Source organism: Lonchura striata, chromosome 3 (assembly GCF_050655825.1).
Source record: "Lonchura striata isolate lonStrDom1 chromosome 3, ASM5065582v1, whole genome shotgun sequence".
Lineage (NCBI taxonomy): Eukaryota > Metazoa > Chordata > Aves > Passeriformes > Estrildidae > Lonchura > Lonchura striata.
The window spans coordinates 93,033,282-93,052,654 of NC_140705.1; the positions used below are offsets into that span (position 1 = coordinate 93,033,282).

The 19,373-nt window shown below is 38.0% G+C and overlaps 1 long non-coding RNA gene across 1 annotated transcript in view; it reads left to right on the forward strand.

Moving 5' to 3' along the window:
- The window catches only part of LOC146768016 (uncharacterized), a 62,050-nt gene continuing 42,677 nt past the window's right edge, over window positions 1–19,373 (forward strand). Inside the window, exon 1 of the long non-coding RNA XR_014954454.1 lies at window positions 1–19,373. This exon is cut by the window's right edge and continues 11,580 nt beyond it. This is a non-coding gene — a long non-coding RNA (uncharacterized LOC146768016).

Sequence of the window (19,373 nt, forward strand, 5' to 3'; positions counted from 1 at the left end):
CCAGGGGCTGGAGTTATTCGTACCCAACCTGGATTGTCAAGTCAGAAACTTTCACTGGAACATCAGCAGTTCAGGAATAGTGTTGGGAGATGATGCAGACTGCCCTTGCTAGAGATTTATGTGCAGGCAAGCTAAGGGAAAGGAGGAATCGTGCATTTCCTTGTGGGAGGTGTTGAGCTAGAAAGAAGTTGAGCTTGGATTAACAAATTCCCAGTGGGTGGAGGTGCACAGCACCTGCAGCTCTGTTAGCTTCAATTTGAAGCTCAGCTTTTTGGAAACTCTCCATGCTATGTCACTTCCTCGGAGACAGAATTTTGAAAAATAAGGCTCAAGCACCAGAAGACATGGGAACAGGGACAGGGTTTTTGTGCTGGATTTGAGGAAGGCTTTTCTGATGTCTTCCTCAAAGGGTGGGATTTTTGGTTGTTCTGGAAATTATTTATGGTACTAACTTAAAATGTAAAGACAACCTCAGTACAGAGGTGTTTTAATTAAAATGCAAAGTTTGTTGCTTGAAATAAGACTGATATAAAAAGAAAAAAAAGAAGAAAGAAAGATAAATCCCTCTTAGAGTGTTGTCTCATCCGCTGAGACACTTGTGATCCATAAGCTCTTTGATTCAATTCACATGAGGCAGAGATACTGTCTAATTACTGAGAAATTAATTTGAAAACCAAAACTCAGACCCTTTTTGCATGCACTAAACACCCATCCTGTCCTGCACAAATTAGCAAACTGTGTGTGCTCCTTTTGAGTCCCCATAGGATAATTTACAGATACACATGAAATTATCCATTTTGTTCATGTTTCCATCAGCTTCAAAAAACCCAGAAATGAAAACATAGCATCTACCCATATTTTAGGAAGTGGGTATACAGGAAGCTATTTGAGAACCCTTTTTAAGCATCCAGTAGTTCTTGATATTAATTTGCTAGAGCATGTCTACTGCCCCAGCCATAAGCTTACCTAAGCTCCCCAGGGAGCTTTGTGACTCATTTCTGGTACATATATATTTATTTATATAAATGCTGTATCTTCACACACAATCTGAATACTTCATACATTACCTCAGCCTGTTTTAATTGCATTTTTATCTGCTAAACTCTTGCATGTTACAAAACAGGCAAGGGGAGGATCCCTCAAGGTCATCTGGTCAGATCCTCTCTTCATTATAAAGGATTATTTAATATACTGTATTTTCTAGGGCTGGTGCCAGGCTTCTTTTGAACATCTCAAATAATGAGGTTTCTACTGCCTAGCAGGAAAGATTATTTCACATGGTAACGGACCTTGCCAGTGGAATTTTTTTGTTATTTATTTCCTAAAGCTCTTTATCACCTTTCAAATGCTGTAGTGAGATTTATACTCTTTGATAACTGTCTTGAAACACCCATAATGAAGTCCCATCTAGAAGAAATGCATGCATTTCAGTAAGATGAGGATAGCTAATTTTAGACATTTGAATGAAGACAGAAGGATAAGGCTAAACATAATGCATGTTATCTATCCATGTATTCAACTAAAGAAAAAAAAAGAAAAATATCTTCTACTTCTGGCACAAAAATACTGTCCACCTTCCCCTTATTTTTCATCAGAACTAAAAAAAGTGGACACTTTATCTACTCAGAAGAGGCTATGACATTTAGCCACATTAAAAAGCAAACAAACAGACCACACCTTCCTTTTCAATTCTTTATATCTATGGAATCGTTTGGATTAAATAAGATTATATATGCTAATAGGCACGTAGTTATTTGAGGCTATTCCAGAGGACTCTTCTGCATCCTTAAGCTAGCTTGAGCTAGGTTAAGAAACTTTAAACTTTTTCAGGACGTGGACAACTATTATTTAAAACCAGCCTTCCCTAGAGAAATATAAATGCACATTTATGGGAATGTTGGGAATGTTGTACTGAGACAGCTGAGAGCATGAGGGGGTCACAAAATTATATCCTAGTGATATAATTTTTCAAAAGCTTTATACAAAAGACAGTTTTTAACATTAATTCTGTGATAAATTAATAGCTATTATGTGGCCAGTTTGTATGTGTTGTTGGCATAATTGGAAAGAAAGAGACTGAGCTGAATTCAAATGAAAAATTTGAAAATGTGGTATAATTTAGGCTGTAATGTCCCCAGCTGTGTCCCATTTACCTTCCATAGGCTTGTCCCGGTCTCTATTTGGCACAAACCCATCAACTTTAAAGAATTAGGGACAAGAACTGGGGAAATGCACAGTAAAGAAACAGGGCTTGAAGTGATGCTTCATCTGGGTTTACCTGCCAGAAGTGGAAAAATAATTTTGCTTGCTTTACAACACACTTACTGTACATTAGACCAGAAATACAGATACCCTAGAGGGGGGATATAATAGGCAGAGCTGCCAAAACAGTCAGTGAAAGATGAGTTTTACGTGGCCTGTGCTGCAATGGGAAGTGGGAAGGGAAACATGGAAATTGTGTGTGGAGGGGAAAAGAGGGAAGCGAGGTGGGATACTTAAACTCATCCAGCAGCACAGCAAGTTGAAGCTTTGAAAAAAGCAATAACAAAATCTGTCTGCAAGGAGAAGGGAACAGAAAGCCAGACAAGGGGGGAGGCCTGTGTTTAGTCCTTCTTTGCTTAAAGGCTGGTGTAATTTGGCTGAAAATGTAGTGGGCTTTGTAGTTGATTTCATTCTTAGGACTTCAACCTCCTGCATGGGAGGTGAGGTTAGATTCCTAATGGTGCCCTCTTCTGCAGTTTTCCTTCATCTCAGTACAATGGGTCGCCTATAATCACAGGAAACCTTGAGGTGCAACTTCTGGAACCTTTGACCAATACTTTGGCCAGACTAAGTGATGCCAGCAAGGCAGATTTGTGCTGTTTGGAGCAGTTCATGAAGCAGTTATAATACCTTAATTCACATTGTATAAATTATTTATTTGTCTTCCATTGTCACCTTCTGCAGATATGCTAGCAAGCAAATTAATTTGCAGACTATTCATAGAAATAATTGAAGAGCATATTGAGAACTCTTCCATTAATTTTTTGGATGTACACTAAATATTTGTAGCTAAGACCTACACTGCATAATATAGAAAGGTTATTTTACTTACTGAGTAGATTTAGATCACCTTGACTGGGGAATTACAAGAGTGTGAGAAACTTATTTGTTATTTTCAGATAAAATAGTATTTTCTAAGAGGTTAATACTAAAAATGTGAAACACTTGAAGAAAATTCATGAGTAAAGGAGATGCCATATTGCTGATCTATTTGTTTAATATTTATTTAGAGTCTTTTTACCCACAAAAGACTAAGGCAGAAGGATATAATGAATTATGAAATATATTCATCTTCAGCTTAAGAAAGGCTAAATATGTTCTACTTCTAAATACAGCACTGCTGGTTGACATCTTTATTCTGAAAGTGGGAGGTCAAGAGAATGCATTATTTATCGAAGTGATGCTTGTTTATCCTGGAAATTATAGTGTTATATATATTTATATACTTGTATATATATATATATTTATGACTGCAAATAAATTTAGATATATCACTTTTTACCTCATGACAAAAATATAAGAAATGTTGGGTATTCATCATTGTGAAACAGGGAGAAAAGCCTTTCCATGGGATTTACTGGCACTGAAAATCAGTTTTCAAACAGTGTCAGAACAATAAAAAATATCAGTTACAGTGCTTATAGATAGGAATATTGACCTATTGAAAAAATTGGAAATTTCAAAGAACTGATGAATCCTTGAACAAGAATATCAGGGAAGTGTTACCAAGCAAATGAAGATGAGTAATGTTAGATGATTGATGATGGTTAATGTTTGATACAGAAATAAAGCTGAACAAAGTTGTATGGGGATGTTATGTAGACATGGACAAATCAAGAAGAACAATGAGAGATGATGAATTTTTGAGTAGGCAAGAAGCAAATCAGAATAAGTGATGTCAGGTGATTATCATGCATCAAACAAAGAGAAAAAAATTGTTTTCTTTCTTAGTGAGTTTATTTTCACTGGATTCCTGAGTAAAGCCTTTTCTGTATGGGCTTGCATGTCTCAAATTTAGAGCAATTGTATGACAGTAAGATTATATAAAAAACTTCTGGTTATACTTTTTTTAATACTGCAAATGCCTGCCATATTTTCCTGGTAGCTGACCAGCTCCTTGGATTTGGTTACGTTTATAACCCTTGCAGTGAGCTCCTCATTTAAAGAACAGTGTCATGCTGCGAGTGCTAAAAGAAGCAGAAGGCCTTATAAATGCTGCTACATTATATTCAGGCTTTTTATAAATATGAATGCTCTAGATTTTTCTGCTTGTCACTTCCTCCCTTGTTGTTGAATGTTAAATTGAATTTACATTGTATTTTCCTCCCGCAACAAACAGAAAATACACCTTCTTGTTTTATTCAGCAGTCTTAAGGACTGCTGTGCATAACATTCCTGTATTTTGTACTTGGATTGAGTTGTGCATTTTACTGATGATAAGGGACCCAAGACAGAGGCAGCTGGAGGGATCAAAACCCACTTATTTGAGAAGAGCTTCAGTCACACCATGTTTAGCCAGAAAACCTCAAGAGACAGTTTAATTGTACTCCCTTAATTTTGGTAGGTTTGGGCTCTTGTATCACTCACTTGTTCCTCACATGTTTGTGTGTTATTCTCTCTGTAGCATCTACTTTGGTGATGGCAATTAATATTACTACTTATTTTAATTAAAATGAAGTGTTTTCTACTTTAAAGCAAAACACTATGCAGCACTTGCCAATAGTTGTCTTGTGGTGGTACTAAAAATAAAGGCACATTTTTCTGTATTTACACTGTCCTGGCCTTTTTATCTTTCCTTATATTGTTAGCCACTATGGATTCAATGTCTGATTTACCCTTGTGGTTTTTCTCTTCCCTGCACAGTCACTCCCACTGCCTTAAGTGCTGTGCCATTCTGATCAGGAACTCCTCTTTTTTTTTTTTTTTTTTTTTTTTTTTTTTTCTTTTATCTCCCTCCCAAAAAGGTGAACTGCTTGCACCAGTTCTGGGACTGTGTTGTCCTGGTCCCTGGTGGTAATGGCTGCAGCAAGTTGGGGAACTGTCTCTGAATCCTTCGTCATCTCTCCTCAGCTGAGTGCAAGGCCCCAAAAACTCACTCTATGAGGCTTTTGAAAGGGCTTATGGTTGTTCATGCACTCTGAGTTAGAAGGCAGGGAGAAATACTGACAAGATTTTTCAAGAGGTCAAAATAACAAAAACAACTTTTCTGGCAAGTTTAGAAAATCAGAGTACTTTGGCAAAAGGTTAAGAGCAGCATCCAGTCAGCACAAAACATGTCTCAAAGCATTAGCTTGGTCCATTCAACTTCAAATTTTCAACCAGTTCAATTTTAAGTTACACAGAAATTCCAAGAAGGGGGAATTGAAAGAAAAAGAAAGAGAAAAACAGAGGAGATATAGAGAAGGACGTACACAAGTACACAAGTACAAACTCCTGGGTTCCAGCAATGACAGAAATTCCAAGAGGAGGTAGGGTCAAGACATGCTTTCTCTGTATTTGGCCTTATATACCCCTTGGTCTTCCTGAGCCCTTCCCCCAGGTGGGACTTCTGGTCATTTGGCCACTCAGGATGTGGGGTGAGGGAACACTGACTCTGCTGTGCCAAGGATTGGCACCACTGCTGGCCTGCAATACAGGCTCTAGGGATGGGGGGTGTGGGGCAGGGCATTGCTCCTCCAAGGTAAGGCCCAAACTCCCCCTTCTCCCCCCAGTCACGTACCCCAAAATGTCTCAAGACATCAGCCTTTCCAGTCTCCCACACTCAGTCACCTGCAGGTGATCATTTTCCGTCAGCTTTCCATTCCAGGCGACTCAGTTTCATCAGGCTGTGCTGGTTTCCTCCATGGCCTCCAGTCAGATGCCACAGAAGCCATGGGCAGGGTGTGACTCACACAGGTTCCTTAGGCTGTTTCTAGCCAAACTTGTGTTTTTCCATATCACTCTGCTATGTGGAACTTCATATCTGTTCTTGACAAGAAGCAAAAAGAAAACATTTTACCAAAAGCGTCTCTTTCCTCTCTTAGAGGTGTAGGTGCTTCTGTATAAAGAGCATTCCTGAAAGAGTCAGGACAGTGGGAATAAAGTGGTGTTTATTTAATTAGCAGTGGCATTTAATTATCCCTTTGGTTAGGTATATATTTATGCTTGTATAAGAGCTATCATTTCATCTAAGTAAAAGCAGAAGTAGTTTAACCTCAAAATGTTATGATGTCAGAACATTAACAAGCCAGGAAATTTTCAAAAGCACTTATCAGATTAGCTGGCTATTCTAAGACACAGATACCAATTACCATTATGGCTGTCAGATACTGTCATATATTGAAATACAGCAGCCAGAAAGAAGAACATTATTATCTACTATGAAAAACTAGGCTTAGGATTTCCATGCCAAAGGCTGCCTTTTGATGTACCCTTATTCTGTGTAGCTGAAAACCTACAGAAAATTATTTTGTAAACCGCTGACTTTTAGAAGTATTACCTAAAAAAAAAAAAAAAAAAAAAAAAAAAAGCTGTCTTCTGTGCAATTAGTGGGGAAAATATGGGATTATTTGGCTTAAATTCCCAGGAATATTTGAACATTTCTGAATTATAAAAAAAATCCTTGATATTACTGCAGCTGCAAATCCTCCAAAAGATCCACATGTATTTTCCAGTTTGAGCAACAACTGTAAGTACATGTGATATGACAAAGCTTTTTTGTCATTGTCTTAACTCCTGCCAAATTCAGTGTCTCTGGACTCACTTCCCATAGTTTCTTGCTATCTCATGACTGCCTTACAGACTGCATAGTCTTGAATGGTACAAAATGGACTTTCTTTTTTCCAAATTTTTGTGTGTTTCTCCTTTGAAAGCAAGGATTTTTATATGGTGTGTCTGGGGACACACAGTACAGCATGAACTGGTTCCAGAGCAGATTCAGTGTGAATGCCTTTTTCTTTCTTGTTCATGATTGTAAGTAGAAAAATGTGCTTCTTGGATATTGGTCTTCCTATTTTTTACAGCTTGGAAAAGAGAAAATTATTAGCTGATATTTTGGTTTAAAAAAGAACCGATGATGTTCATTTGCAATATTTTAGCCTCATCACAGGATATCTTTTTTTTGAGTCAGTTTGAGGTTTGGTGCAATGAAATTATGTGACACTTTTCTTTCTAATACCACAATGTGCCATCAACCTGCCACTCAAACTTTTAAATCTGAATATCCTTCAGCTCAACACTTAGACAGGTTTGTGAATAGAAACTGAGCTACTTGTTAGGAATGTTGCTCATCCCTGTTTTCTGCATTTTATGTTCTTTCTGTCCTCTTTTTATGTATTTTTTCTGTCTCTTAGATATTTTGGGTCATACAGCAGCTAATGTAGGAAAGTTAAGTAATAAAAATTAAGTATTAAGTATAAAAAAGGAGGCAATGTCTAAGTTTATGAACTTTTAGCAATTGTGTGACCTTTGACAGGTACATAAAGGTTTGCAATTATGAAAGCTATTTGTAAATAGCAAATTGAAGTGCATATATGTGCTACTGAATCAACAGGAAATGTTGAATTATACTCTAGTTGGTACAGTTTCACTTTCTTTTGTCTGTAGCATAAAGCACCATGGCCTGGTACGTTGTGGGTTTTCTGAGTACCTTTTCTCCCATACACTGTTCTTTCAGTTCCTGACATTCCATCTCCCTGACACCTGTAAAAAGAAGTGATATTTAATCAATTATAACTTTAAATATCATCAGAAAAGAAAATGGAATTGAAACAGCCCCTCAAGTGCCTCATAATATCAAAACACACTTGAGAAAAAAAGAATTATTTCCATATTAGCCATCTGATAATGTATGAAGAAAAAGAGGAAATAATGTGTCCAACTACTGGGAGATAAACCAGTTTTCTTAGGATGCTTATGGGGTACAAAGGCTGATCTGCTGCCAAAGGGATGGAAGCTTCCTGTTCAAGCAAGGGGTAAATGGCTCTAATCCTGATGGATGGGTAAAAGTGTTGAAGTACTGAATTTAACTGGCTACACACAGTGTTAAGCTTTGGATGTACTCAGAGGTTTAAGCTAAACTGTTTGGCCAGTGGCAATTACACTATTGTTAAACTATTCTTGCCTTACACTTCAAAGTGCCAAAAAGGAAAGTGATTCCTACAGCCCTGTCATGTTGTTTGTCTACCTGAATGAAGCTAATGAGGTCTTAATTCTGCACTAGTTACTCAGGCAAGGTTTTAATTAATAGGTGTCAGGTCCTTAATGCCTCATGTGCCTTCTTCCCTCTGTGGTGCTTCCCTTTAGCTTCCAATTTCAAAATGGATTATTTTGAGTGCAAGTCCCTTCATTTTGTTACAATAAAAACATTTGCTATTTATAAATGGAAGATATATTTTTCTTATAATCTTGTGATGTTTCAGTGCATGCTTATTATTTCAGGTCTTGTGAAATAGTAAGCAATATTTCAAAAACTTTTTCTCAAGTTTTGAGAAGGCAAAAAAATTACAGTCAAGAAGCTGCCTTTTTTTAAAATTTATTTTGTATGTGTTCTTTTCCTCTGGTGCTAACCAGTTATTAGTTCAAACTCATGTTTTCCAAACCTTGTAGAATAAAATTTTTTGAAGTAGCATCTGTCTCTTCTAACAATTTGTGTGGATTGCTGTGGGAATGAAATTCCTCTTGACTTGCCTCCAGTTCCAGAAGTGTTTGTTATCTATTAAGAATGTGTTATCTATTAAGAATGAGTCTGCAAAAGATCTATATTCAAGCCTTTGTATGATAGACAAGAAGGTTTACCTGAGGCACACTCTCCTCATACAATAAGCAAATCAATGCTGTGCCCTTGGACCCAACAAAGTCCCAGAATAGTCCCAGAATAGAGATCTTTTATAAACTATGAATTGCAGAAAAGCACTGCATCATTTTTTTTTCTATGCACCAGAATATTGTTTTTTTCTACATATCAAAATGAAGCTGCCTTATAATGACACTAGCCTAAGGTTTTTGGTGAAGGTTTTTTCACCCTTATTCATCTACTTCATTGGCAGGATAACTTCAGATTTTGATGGCCTTTATATTACTGCCTTGTTTTTTCTCATCTCCATAGAGTGGCTGGAATCCATCTTAGTGAACCCTCACCGGCATCTGTGAAATTTTGCAGCTAAAAAAACCTTTTGAGGTTTAAGGAAATATTATTGCACATTACATATGATTGGAAACATCAAAGGAACTTCTGTTTTTTGAGATAAGCTGTGATACTTCTCTGTGTATTTGGCACACAAGAAAAAGAATGGGTTTAGGCTCCTAAATGGTGTAGCTGCTTGCAAGTAGCTCAGCCAATGGTGCTTATACTATCTGGGAGAGGAAGAGGAGCCCAGGAAATGTGAATTCTAGGATTTGGTATGAACATGGAGTCTTTCAGCGGGTAACTTTAGAGGGTGGCAGTTATTTTCTGGCTATTGCAGCTCTAATAGCTGAGACTGTATGAGAGTCTTTCCCTTCCTGGCTTTCTAAGGATCACTTCCTACAGAAATTGGAAGTAGTAGGACAGTCACAGATGGTTCCAGCTGATGGCTCTGTAAAGCTCTGAATCCATGCCTGCTGAGTACTAGGGAAGCAGCTCCTCAGCTTTCTGTCATGTCCAGCCAGCTTTTGTGAGTCTGTGTCTGGCTGTGCAAGGAAGCTGTGCCTGGCTAGTGGACCTGAACCATAAAGCAGATGTGAGATGACCTCATGTAATTTTCTTCCTGCACCAGCTGTGTTCTCACAGTGGTGGTTTCAGTCAATTTGGTGGGTGAGTTCAGCTTTTGCATTCTTTGAGTATGCTGGTATTTTTTCAATCTCTGTGTGTGGCCATACTGTTTCGAGGCAAGTCCTTAATTACACGTTGTTTTTCAATTCAGCACCTAAAGTGCTCACCAGATAGTATTTGAAAAATTGATTATCTTTGCAGCTAAGCTGCAAGATTTTTTTTAGGTCTTCTAAAAGAGAAGTTTGTTCATTTATTTGCACTCTGTGGACCACAGTTAAACATTGTTGACATGCTTGGGTTTGTGTCTGGTATTGACCAGCAGAATTAATATTTCTGGGTACCAAGGCTGAGCTTTAGCTGGCAGATCTATGGGCTGTCCTCACAATGAGGGCAGCATGTTTTCCCTGTGGTTTCTTAATAGTGTTACACCCATAAAGCTGAGAGTCTCTTTGTCACCCTTTCTGTTCTCTGGATAAATGTATGAATTATTGTGCTTTAATTGCTTCCTACAGGTATTTGCAACTAAAAACTTATTACTGCATGTTGTCTATCTAATCAGGAAACAGAAGATAAACCAATCAAGCTGTTCTGGGGCTTGGGATACAGAAGAGGTGATGTAATCACTCTTTCTTCCTCTCTCTGGAGGAGGAATATTCTTATAGAGGATAATATCTAGATGTACCATCTGGTCTTTCACACACACAGACCTGGACTAAGACAGAACATGTTGTCAAATAAACAGGGTGTCAGAATAGACTGTTTTCCCATCCAAGTCAATGCTTGGATGTGCCAAAGTTACTGCTAGAGCCAGAGTGAAGATTCGAGCCTCACAGGCCCTCTTGATGGTTAGGTGCTTTTGTTGGGAAGGTTGTTTACCTGAATTTCTGCTCTGCTGGTGTGGCTTTAGAGTAGACAGTAGAACCATGTCAGTTCCTATGAAATGAAGATTTATCCCCTTCATATCAAAAAGGAAAGGGAATAATCTTCATTTATCCATTGTGGATGCTATCACAACTATCCTTTATTTTGTTTATATCATTTCTCTGAAACTTTATCTTTGCAGAAGATCTTGGAATGGAATGACACTGTTGAGTGCTACCTCTTGGGTTGCTGTTAATATTGCTCTGTGATTTTTCCAGGACTATCAGGGCTGTTAAACCTGTGTAGCAGGATTTCTGGCTGCACAGACTGATCTCTGACAGTTTTATTGTTTTTCTCCACATGGGATGATTCCTCTCTTCCCAGAAGAAGTGACAGAACTGACAATACTTGTCCTGCCACCATTTGTTTATTGTGTGCCCAAAGCCTGCAAATTGTGATCTGACGGATGAAAAATGTCTCAAGTTTATTTTGTACCTTCACAATTGTTATCATTATCTGGTGGCTGAAAATGTCTCAAGTTTATTTTGTACCTTCACAATTGTTATCATTATCTGGTGGCTGAAAATGAGAAAGAAAGTTCTAGTGAGTACTTTTGTTAGTCTAAGTATGTTTGTGGGCATTCCTTGACACCATTCTTGTGTCCAATCACCTCAGTTATTAGGGCTGTGCCTGGCAGTGCAGTTCTTCCCTGTTCCCAAACATGCAGTGTTGGGAGTGGATTAACCTGGGTTTGGCAGATGTTCACCTGAACCACAGACCAAGTCTAGGAAAGATGGTTAAGCAGTAAAATATTGTGTTTACTGAGGGTTTATGTTTTATTTCCCCAGTTAAAGTTGCTTTGTTTGAGTAATTTGTTTTGCAGTTTGTTGATATAATATTTCCTTCCTTCCCATTTTAGGAAGGAAATAAAATGCCATATTTGAGGAGCAGGGCATAGCCAGTCCTTCTCACATCTACCTTCTCCTTCACATGTACGATATAAGAGAGGAGGAGTTGAGGTAACATCTTTGCTTTTGACTGAAACCCTGGAAGCCCCTGGAGCAGCCTCTTCCCAGGCAGATCCCTGAGGGTCTGGTGCACTCTGCCAGCCTGGATTAATGTGAGCTCTGAGTCTCTGCCTTCTAAGTCAAACTGCAATGTGTCTCATAGTCAGTCTTGCATGGTGCTGAGAGCTAAAAGAAGATTCTGCATCCTCACTTCCCCAAAAATATTTCACTATTAATGAGTTTAACACCTCCTCCTAATACAGTCTTGTTTGGCTGCTGTTGTAGATATGACATCAGTTCAGAGTTAAGAACTCTTAAATTATTTTGTCTGTCTTGCAGGTTAACTGTCTGATTAGAGACAGAAATTGTAGGTCCAGCTGATTCATCAAGCTAATTAATTGAATTAATTCATCAAGATAAGCTGTGCCAAAATATTGTACTGTAAGTTGAAAATACAGCTTATATAACATTTCATGAAACCCTGATTTTTCAAACATTAGAAATAATGAAAATGTAAATAATAATGCACCAAAGAATAGATAGATTTTAAAACAGATTTAAGCAGTGGCTGTGCACAAAGTCCAGAAAAACACTAGATATTTTCTATCATTTTATTAGCTCTACTAGAAAAGAAGATGAAGAGAGAATTTGGTGGGTAATTCACTTAGGGGAGAAAACACTGATGGAGATTTCTAGCTATGACAAAAAGAACAAAATGAAAGCTTTCAGATTTGATCATTCTGCTTAATGTAACCTCAAAGTGGCATGTTTCTTTTTCCTTAGTAAAGGGCAACTTTTTCCTCTTTTTGTTTATTAAATAAGATATCCTTGCTTTTGAATGCTCAAAGACAGAAAAAATAATGTGCTTCATTATTAAAAACTGATTTTTGTATTTTTTATTCTTTTATTTTCTCTTTGGTCTACAGAGATCCTTAATCTTCAACCATTCAGGTGTGTATGAAAATATTTCACTCAAGCATTTGTGGACACTTCAGTGATTTTTAGTAGCTTTGCAAATTTACCCTTTGTAAGCTAGTATTAATGTTTTTCAGTCAATCTACATTTATTGTGACTAGAGAAAAATGTATATTTCACTATGCTTCATAGGAAACATCAACATTTGAGGCTTAATTTTAAATCAGGGAGAACAACTACAGTGAAAGTGGTGGTAAACTTGGTTACTAAACCTACTTGGCCCAACTGAGATCTAAGCAGTGTTTTATCATTCAGTAGACCTAGGAGAGATAAATTATGGCAAATAATGTTCCAATGAGACTCTTGTTTTGTGCTTGTTATCAATACACAAAGATATTGAAAGTGAGTTTTGTTTTTAAATGAAGAATAAGTTCATTTCTTTCTCAAGGAATAATCTTCCCTTCCTTATGATTACAGCAAGGGATGCACTCTTCCAGTCTAGTGAACATAATCCCTCTTTGAACAGGGATGAGTGATTTTTCCTACCCCTCTCTTCTACAGCCTTCTTTATACCTTTATTGTAAACCTGAAGAAAGTGGTTTTCTTCATGAAATATTGAGTTTTAAGGAGGGAGATTATACAGCACTGATAGCAATCTTTGTTGTTGGAAGATAAAGCAATCATGGTCTTAGATGAAAACACACCTGGGGATCCAGAGCTCTTACTCCTGTCTCTGGAGTCACAAACTGCAAGGCCTCTTGATACTCAGTGCTGCAGGGAGAAGTGTTACCAATGTACAAGCCTCTTTTTTGTTGTCTGTGTATTTCTACCTTCTGCAGGAATGAGAGGTTTTCATACTGTGTTTTTTAAACAAGGAGAAAGTGAACACAAGTAACTGCAGAAGTGTCAATAACATTTAGAATAAGTTTTCACATATTGGAATAGCTTTTTTTTTTTTATCTCTGTCTTGGGCGCTCTGTCCCGCTCCAGCTGTGGAAAGCAGTCAGAAGAACTGGGCTGCAGATGTCAAGTTGGCATCAGAGAGACGGACTGGCTCCACCATCCCCCTCTGCCTCTCCACACAGGGAGGTTTTGGAAGTGTAGGCAGGAGAGAAGTGGCTGCTCCAATGTGGTATTTCCAGTAAGTGACACAAGCTGGAAGAATTCTTCAGATTCCTCTTGAAACAGATGCAAGCAGGCCAAGAGCAGCTTTGCTTAAATAACTGGTTTCTTCATGAGCCAGTTCTTCACTGAAAGGATTTTGGCATAGAAGTGCATAATAGCTGTAATTTTTCTACTGATCTAGCACTGTTCCTTTCATGTTCCAATAAAAACTACCCTTGCCTAGTACATATGTACAATATAAGTTCTTTGGAGCAAAAGCCAATCTTTATCATCATCATGTTTAGAGGGCAGAAATGAGATTGTAGAAATCCTGCACACTGAGCACCAGCAAATGCTTCTGTTCAGATATGGATGTGAACATACTTCTCAGGAGGTACCTACTTATTAAAAACCAGCTTGGTATAAGTACATTATTTGTTGTAAACATTTAAGGTAATCCCAGGATTCAGTGTGGTTCTGTAATAAGAGGTTGCTGCATGTCATTGCTGATTTACTTTGTTTTTTCCCAGTTAACTTGAGGGAAGGTGCAGTTCTGGTGGAAAAGCTGTCCTCTAGGTCAATTATAGCAAAGAGAATAATTTGTTGATACTGGGTGTTGTGAAGCCATCTGAGTTCAAAGGTGCTCATTTTGACAGAAAAGATAAAAGTAAATACCATCATTTTCTGATAAAACAAACTGCCCTTTTGTTTAGCAGAATAACAAGAAGACTCTTTAGACCACCTAATGAAAAATATCACACTATTTTAACTTCTTTCTTGCTTCTCCTTTTGAAATTATGTTTTTTAAACATTAGCAGGTAAATACAATATTTTCTTCAAAGACTTTTTCTTTTCTTGAGACAATTGGATTGCTCAACCAGTTCCCAAGTTTTGTTACAGTATCTGCAAGTATTTTATTTTTTTTTTAATTAATTAATATTTTTTGCTGTAGAATTAAAACTCATAGTAAATGTGACATACCTGGGAGAAAATATTTTCAGCATAAAGCTGCCTAAGTTTCCAATTCATACTATATTAATTGCTTATACAAAAGCAGTGTTGTTTTTTATTTTTTTGAGACAGCAAAACATAGTAATGGGAATCTTTACTACGGGAATTTCAGGTGAAAAAAAGATTTTTAAAACTGGTTTAAAAAGAGAGTGTTTACCTTTTATACTAATTTTTTCCCCCCAAAACTCTGCATTTTTTTTCCCCTTGCATCAGCAGCAGTGGGACACCCAAGAAAGGATGTGAATCAGAGTCACTTCAGGGAGTCAATCGAGCTACTGCAAGTCACAGAAGCAGAGGATCCAGCCCAGAGTCCTCAGCTGCTGTAGCAGCTTTCCCAAGGGTGCAGACACTGGGATTATCTGCTGCTGTTTGCTGTGCTGCTGCTGGCTCGCTCCCACCAGTGCCTGCAGCTCCAAGAGGAGTCAGCACTGCTCACATGGGGGTTTTTGCCAGAATCAAACTGGCCCTGCCATGATACTCATTCCCTCAGTGGGAAGAGGACTGGTCTATCTGGAAAGAACCATTCTTTAACACTTAAAATACCTCACTGATTTACAAAGCTTAGCAGTGACCCTGCAGGGAGTGACAGAATGAGTTAAAACGTGTATGTGGAAATTATGCTTGGAATGTGCTATCATGCACATACATGTACATGCTCTTATATAGAAAAGAGATTTTCAGGGGATTTTTCTCCAAATATTGCAAAAAGATACTGAAATGAGGTAAAATTCTAGCAGATATTGTTTAATATGGAGTTTAGACCTGCTGCCTGTGAGCTTTGCTGATGGTCTGCAGTGGGTAGGACAGGAAGCTGCTGGTTTCCATTTGTTTTTGAATAACACAAATAATGTTATAGACCACCACCAGAACTCCCCTTAGATATCTCTCTTTCAGGTTGTAGACCACAGCTTATTTATTCATCCCTCATGTGGAAGTTGTCCTGTGTTTACCCTACTCATGTTGATCTTTTAATGAAAATTTTCCAGTTCTGCTATAAAGTTCTGGAAAGAGGGGCACAACTGCCTGAATTATTCAAAATACTGATATTCTCTGGGTATATACAGCAACAGAATGATGTTTTCTCATTTTTTTCCCTCTGTTGTTTTTCAAGCAATATATATTTCTTCCTTTATTGATTGCCTCCCAGTAGAAGTGAAAGAAATGGGCGTGCTTACTCTAAGGCACAGCAAGAGTAAGCATAATTGATGTCTAATTTCTCCAACATCCTTGGAGAAATCTTTCCTTGACTTCAAATATGAATAATGTAGTTTTTCTTCTCTTATTAAAGACAGATTTGGGCAGAGTTAACTTGCTGTGCTTACTTTGGAATGGAGAGAGTTTTAGAGAGCATTTCAGGAGGTGCTCTTGAGTTTGAGTATAAGCAGTAATTTAAAATGTTTCTATTTTATCCTGGAGACTGCTGGTCATTTTTTTCCTGCTTTCAGGGATGGCAGATGAGGATCAGGGAAATGCTGTTGCATTAGATACTGGATTTCCTGCATTCTGTTCCTCTTGGCACCAGCAATCAAAGAGCTAGCACGTCTCCCTTTTTTTGCATTTTGCAAAGCAAAATTTTGCTAAACAAAGTGCCATGGGGGTATGCCAACCCAGCCAGTCCTTTCTCACCTGTGAACACTGCAGGGCTTTTCACCTCTGTACTCTGGAGATGACTAGTTTTGTGTCATCCCTAATCCAAGTGGAAGATGGAATATAAGGAACATCCACCACTGCTCAATTGATGCACATAGAAGTTTGGGCAGTTTTAGAAAATTGATGCCAGCAGATGCTTGGCTGGTGTGAAGCATCTTCAGCAATCCCGTGAAACTCTGCACCAGCTGAGGATCTGGTCCTGGTTGTGTAGCTGGGACTAAAACTGCCCTGAAAGCAGTTGAACTTCCCCCACTGATGGTTTAGAAGAGATCTTGATCTTTTCAGGCTTGTGTTTTTCAGGCCTTGTAGTGACAAGTTCTGGTTGTTTCATTCATTTAATCGAAACAAATCATCAGATGGAAAACATTGCAACCAACACAAACAAGGACTTGCTTCATGGCTCATATCTTAAAAAAATTGATCCAACAAAATTAGCCACACCAAGGGGCCTTAGAAATGTATCAGCTTTCTCTACAAGCAGTATGTCCTTGAAGCCAGTGCATTAACATGGGTTCCATGAACAAAAAATCTGTTTTTCTAAGTGACTTGAGCATCTTGCTTCTGTTTTGTATGTAAGACAGGAAGAGGCACAGCAGTTTCTACATAGTCTGTTGTAAGAACATCTTATGAAGTGTCTGTGTCTCTAGTTTTGTCAGATCACATTAATTAGCAGTGAAAATCACCCTTAAAAAGATCTATGCAAATGCTTTGTTCTGACTACTTGTACTTGAGGTATTTGTGGGATTCCTCACTTTAAACTTGGGATTTATAGCCCTTCATGTTTAGGTATTTTTTGCTGACATTTTCAATGAATGCTTTCCCTAAGAAGAAGTGTCAGAAAACCATGAATGACTCTCTAGGTGGTTACATTACTTTACAACAGTGGTAGGAAGAGTAATACCATTAATTCTAAGCTGAAAATAAAAACCCAGCTACATGGTACTTTCCACCTTTTCACGGTCACCTTTTGCCACATGGTTGTCACATATACATGTAACAAATTGCTGGGTCCTGAAGGTTTTCACTAAACAGTCATTTTTTTTTTTCTTTTGTTTTTAAAATTTATTTCAAAGCAGGTTTCACTATTTTGAATAATGGCTCATTCAGGAAAGAAATAACACCACTCAACTTCACAGAGTACTTAGTGATAATGCACTCTGAATTTACAGTTCATAGCAAATAGATGATGTACTTACAGGAGAATCATTCTCAAGAGTCCTGTTAGTAATGAAGTGGGGGAACCGTGTCTGCTCATAAGTAGAAGAATAGGTAAAATCTACTGAACAGAAATCATTAACATTTCTGTTCACAAAGAAAGACTAGAAGGAAAATCAATAGATAGGATAGTTATAGTAAAATATTGTTCTAAACTATCTATCAGGTAATAGTTTCCATGGCAGTTTTACGAGCCTCTTCTGGGAAGTTTTAAGCTTGGGTGTTTTATTTTGTTTTTAAAAAAGCATAAAATCCCATCAAAAAGGAAGGGACAAGACATCATGGGGATGTTTTAGTATTCATCAGAACCACTAGAAAATGAGTTATTTGCATTCAGGGGGTGTGAAACATCTGTGTCTTATGGCTCAGAGAGAGCTGCAGGATCATGGGCTGTCAGGGGCAAGCAGGCTGAAGCTGAGAGCCTCTTAAACAATGCTGACACTGAAGACATCAAACTGGGAAGTGGAAGGACATGTAGTGCACTGCCTTCTAACAATAGTTAAGGAATACAGGAGGTATTCCCTTCCCAGATGCAATTTCTAAATATTAAGATTCAAAGTGTCTTGATGTTGAGGTGTAATACTATCGCAGAGTTAAAGGTGGTTGCATAGGAACTGATAAATTGTAAGACTGAAGAACTGCAGGTGTCTTGTTGGAAATCTTGTAACTCCAAGTTATGTCTGATTTTATACTGTTGTACAACTGCTAATTCAGCCAGAATCACACCTGTGATGCCATAATTACTGCTGGTCTTGAAGCTTGCAGCTCTCTGGATCCAAGTACCCCAAATACCCCTTGGCATGCCTCTGCTGTAACACTTTCTTTTCCACAGAGCTCTGAAGAGCTGAAAATCTCAAGACACTAAAATTAATGAACACTCAGAAAAAAGGCTTGCAACTCAATATAAATACTAATACCTCCCTGCTCCCACACACAGTGTCTGAGCTTTTTCAAAGGGTACTGAATAAAATCTGTAACTTGGTTTTTTTTGGTAACTTGAAGTTCCACTCTCCAAGGAACTTCTTTAAGCTAACAGGATGACTAACCTGGCTACTGGAATTGCCCAATTGTAGCTTTCACTGCAGATTGTCCAAAGGGCTTGTCAGCACTATAGATTTATTAGGATTTTGTCTTTTTCATAAAAACCTTTTGTCTTGAGACCATCAGACTGACATCAGTCTACTGGAGAAAACAAAGTAAAATTAAAACAAGAGATAAGCTCCTGGCTACAAAGCTGAAAATCCTGTTACAAAAGGAAGGCATAAAGTAGGGAAATGAAAAGTGTAAAATTCACCTGAAAGCAATCTTTTATCCAAACCACCAGAAGATTATGACTGATCTTAGGTTCCATAGCTGAGGGCTGATGCACAAAGCTGGTCAGAGAACTGCCTTTGAGAGAAGGTGTGGGGAATGACTTTGAGAAGAGAACAGCTCAGTCCTGCTCCTCCTGGGCACTCTCTGACTCAACCTGTCCTGTTTTGCCTTGGTCTCACACAGGTCTCTAGGAGTCTTTTCCTGTCCAAAAAAAGAAAATGGATTTGTTAATAAACATTTCTACTTGTATTTACCCGATTTATTTTCTATAATCTTCTGATCTATTCATTTCCTCTGTACTAGAGACGCATATCCAAATGTGTGTTGCTATTTTAGTCCTCACTTAGCATGTTTCTTTGGGCCCAAAGTCTTTTTGTACTCCACACATTTTTGCTATTTAAATGCCTTTACTTTAAATTTATTAGGTTTTCTATTTCTTTGTAGCTGACGAGATGTTATGACCCACCCCTGCAGGCGAAAGTAGCTGAGAACTACAGAGATGAATGACTGGAGTTGCCACAGGG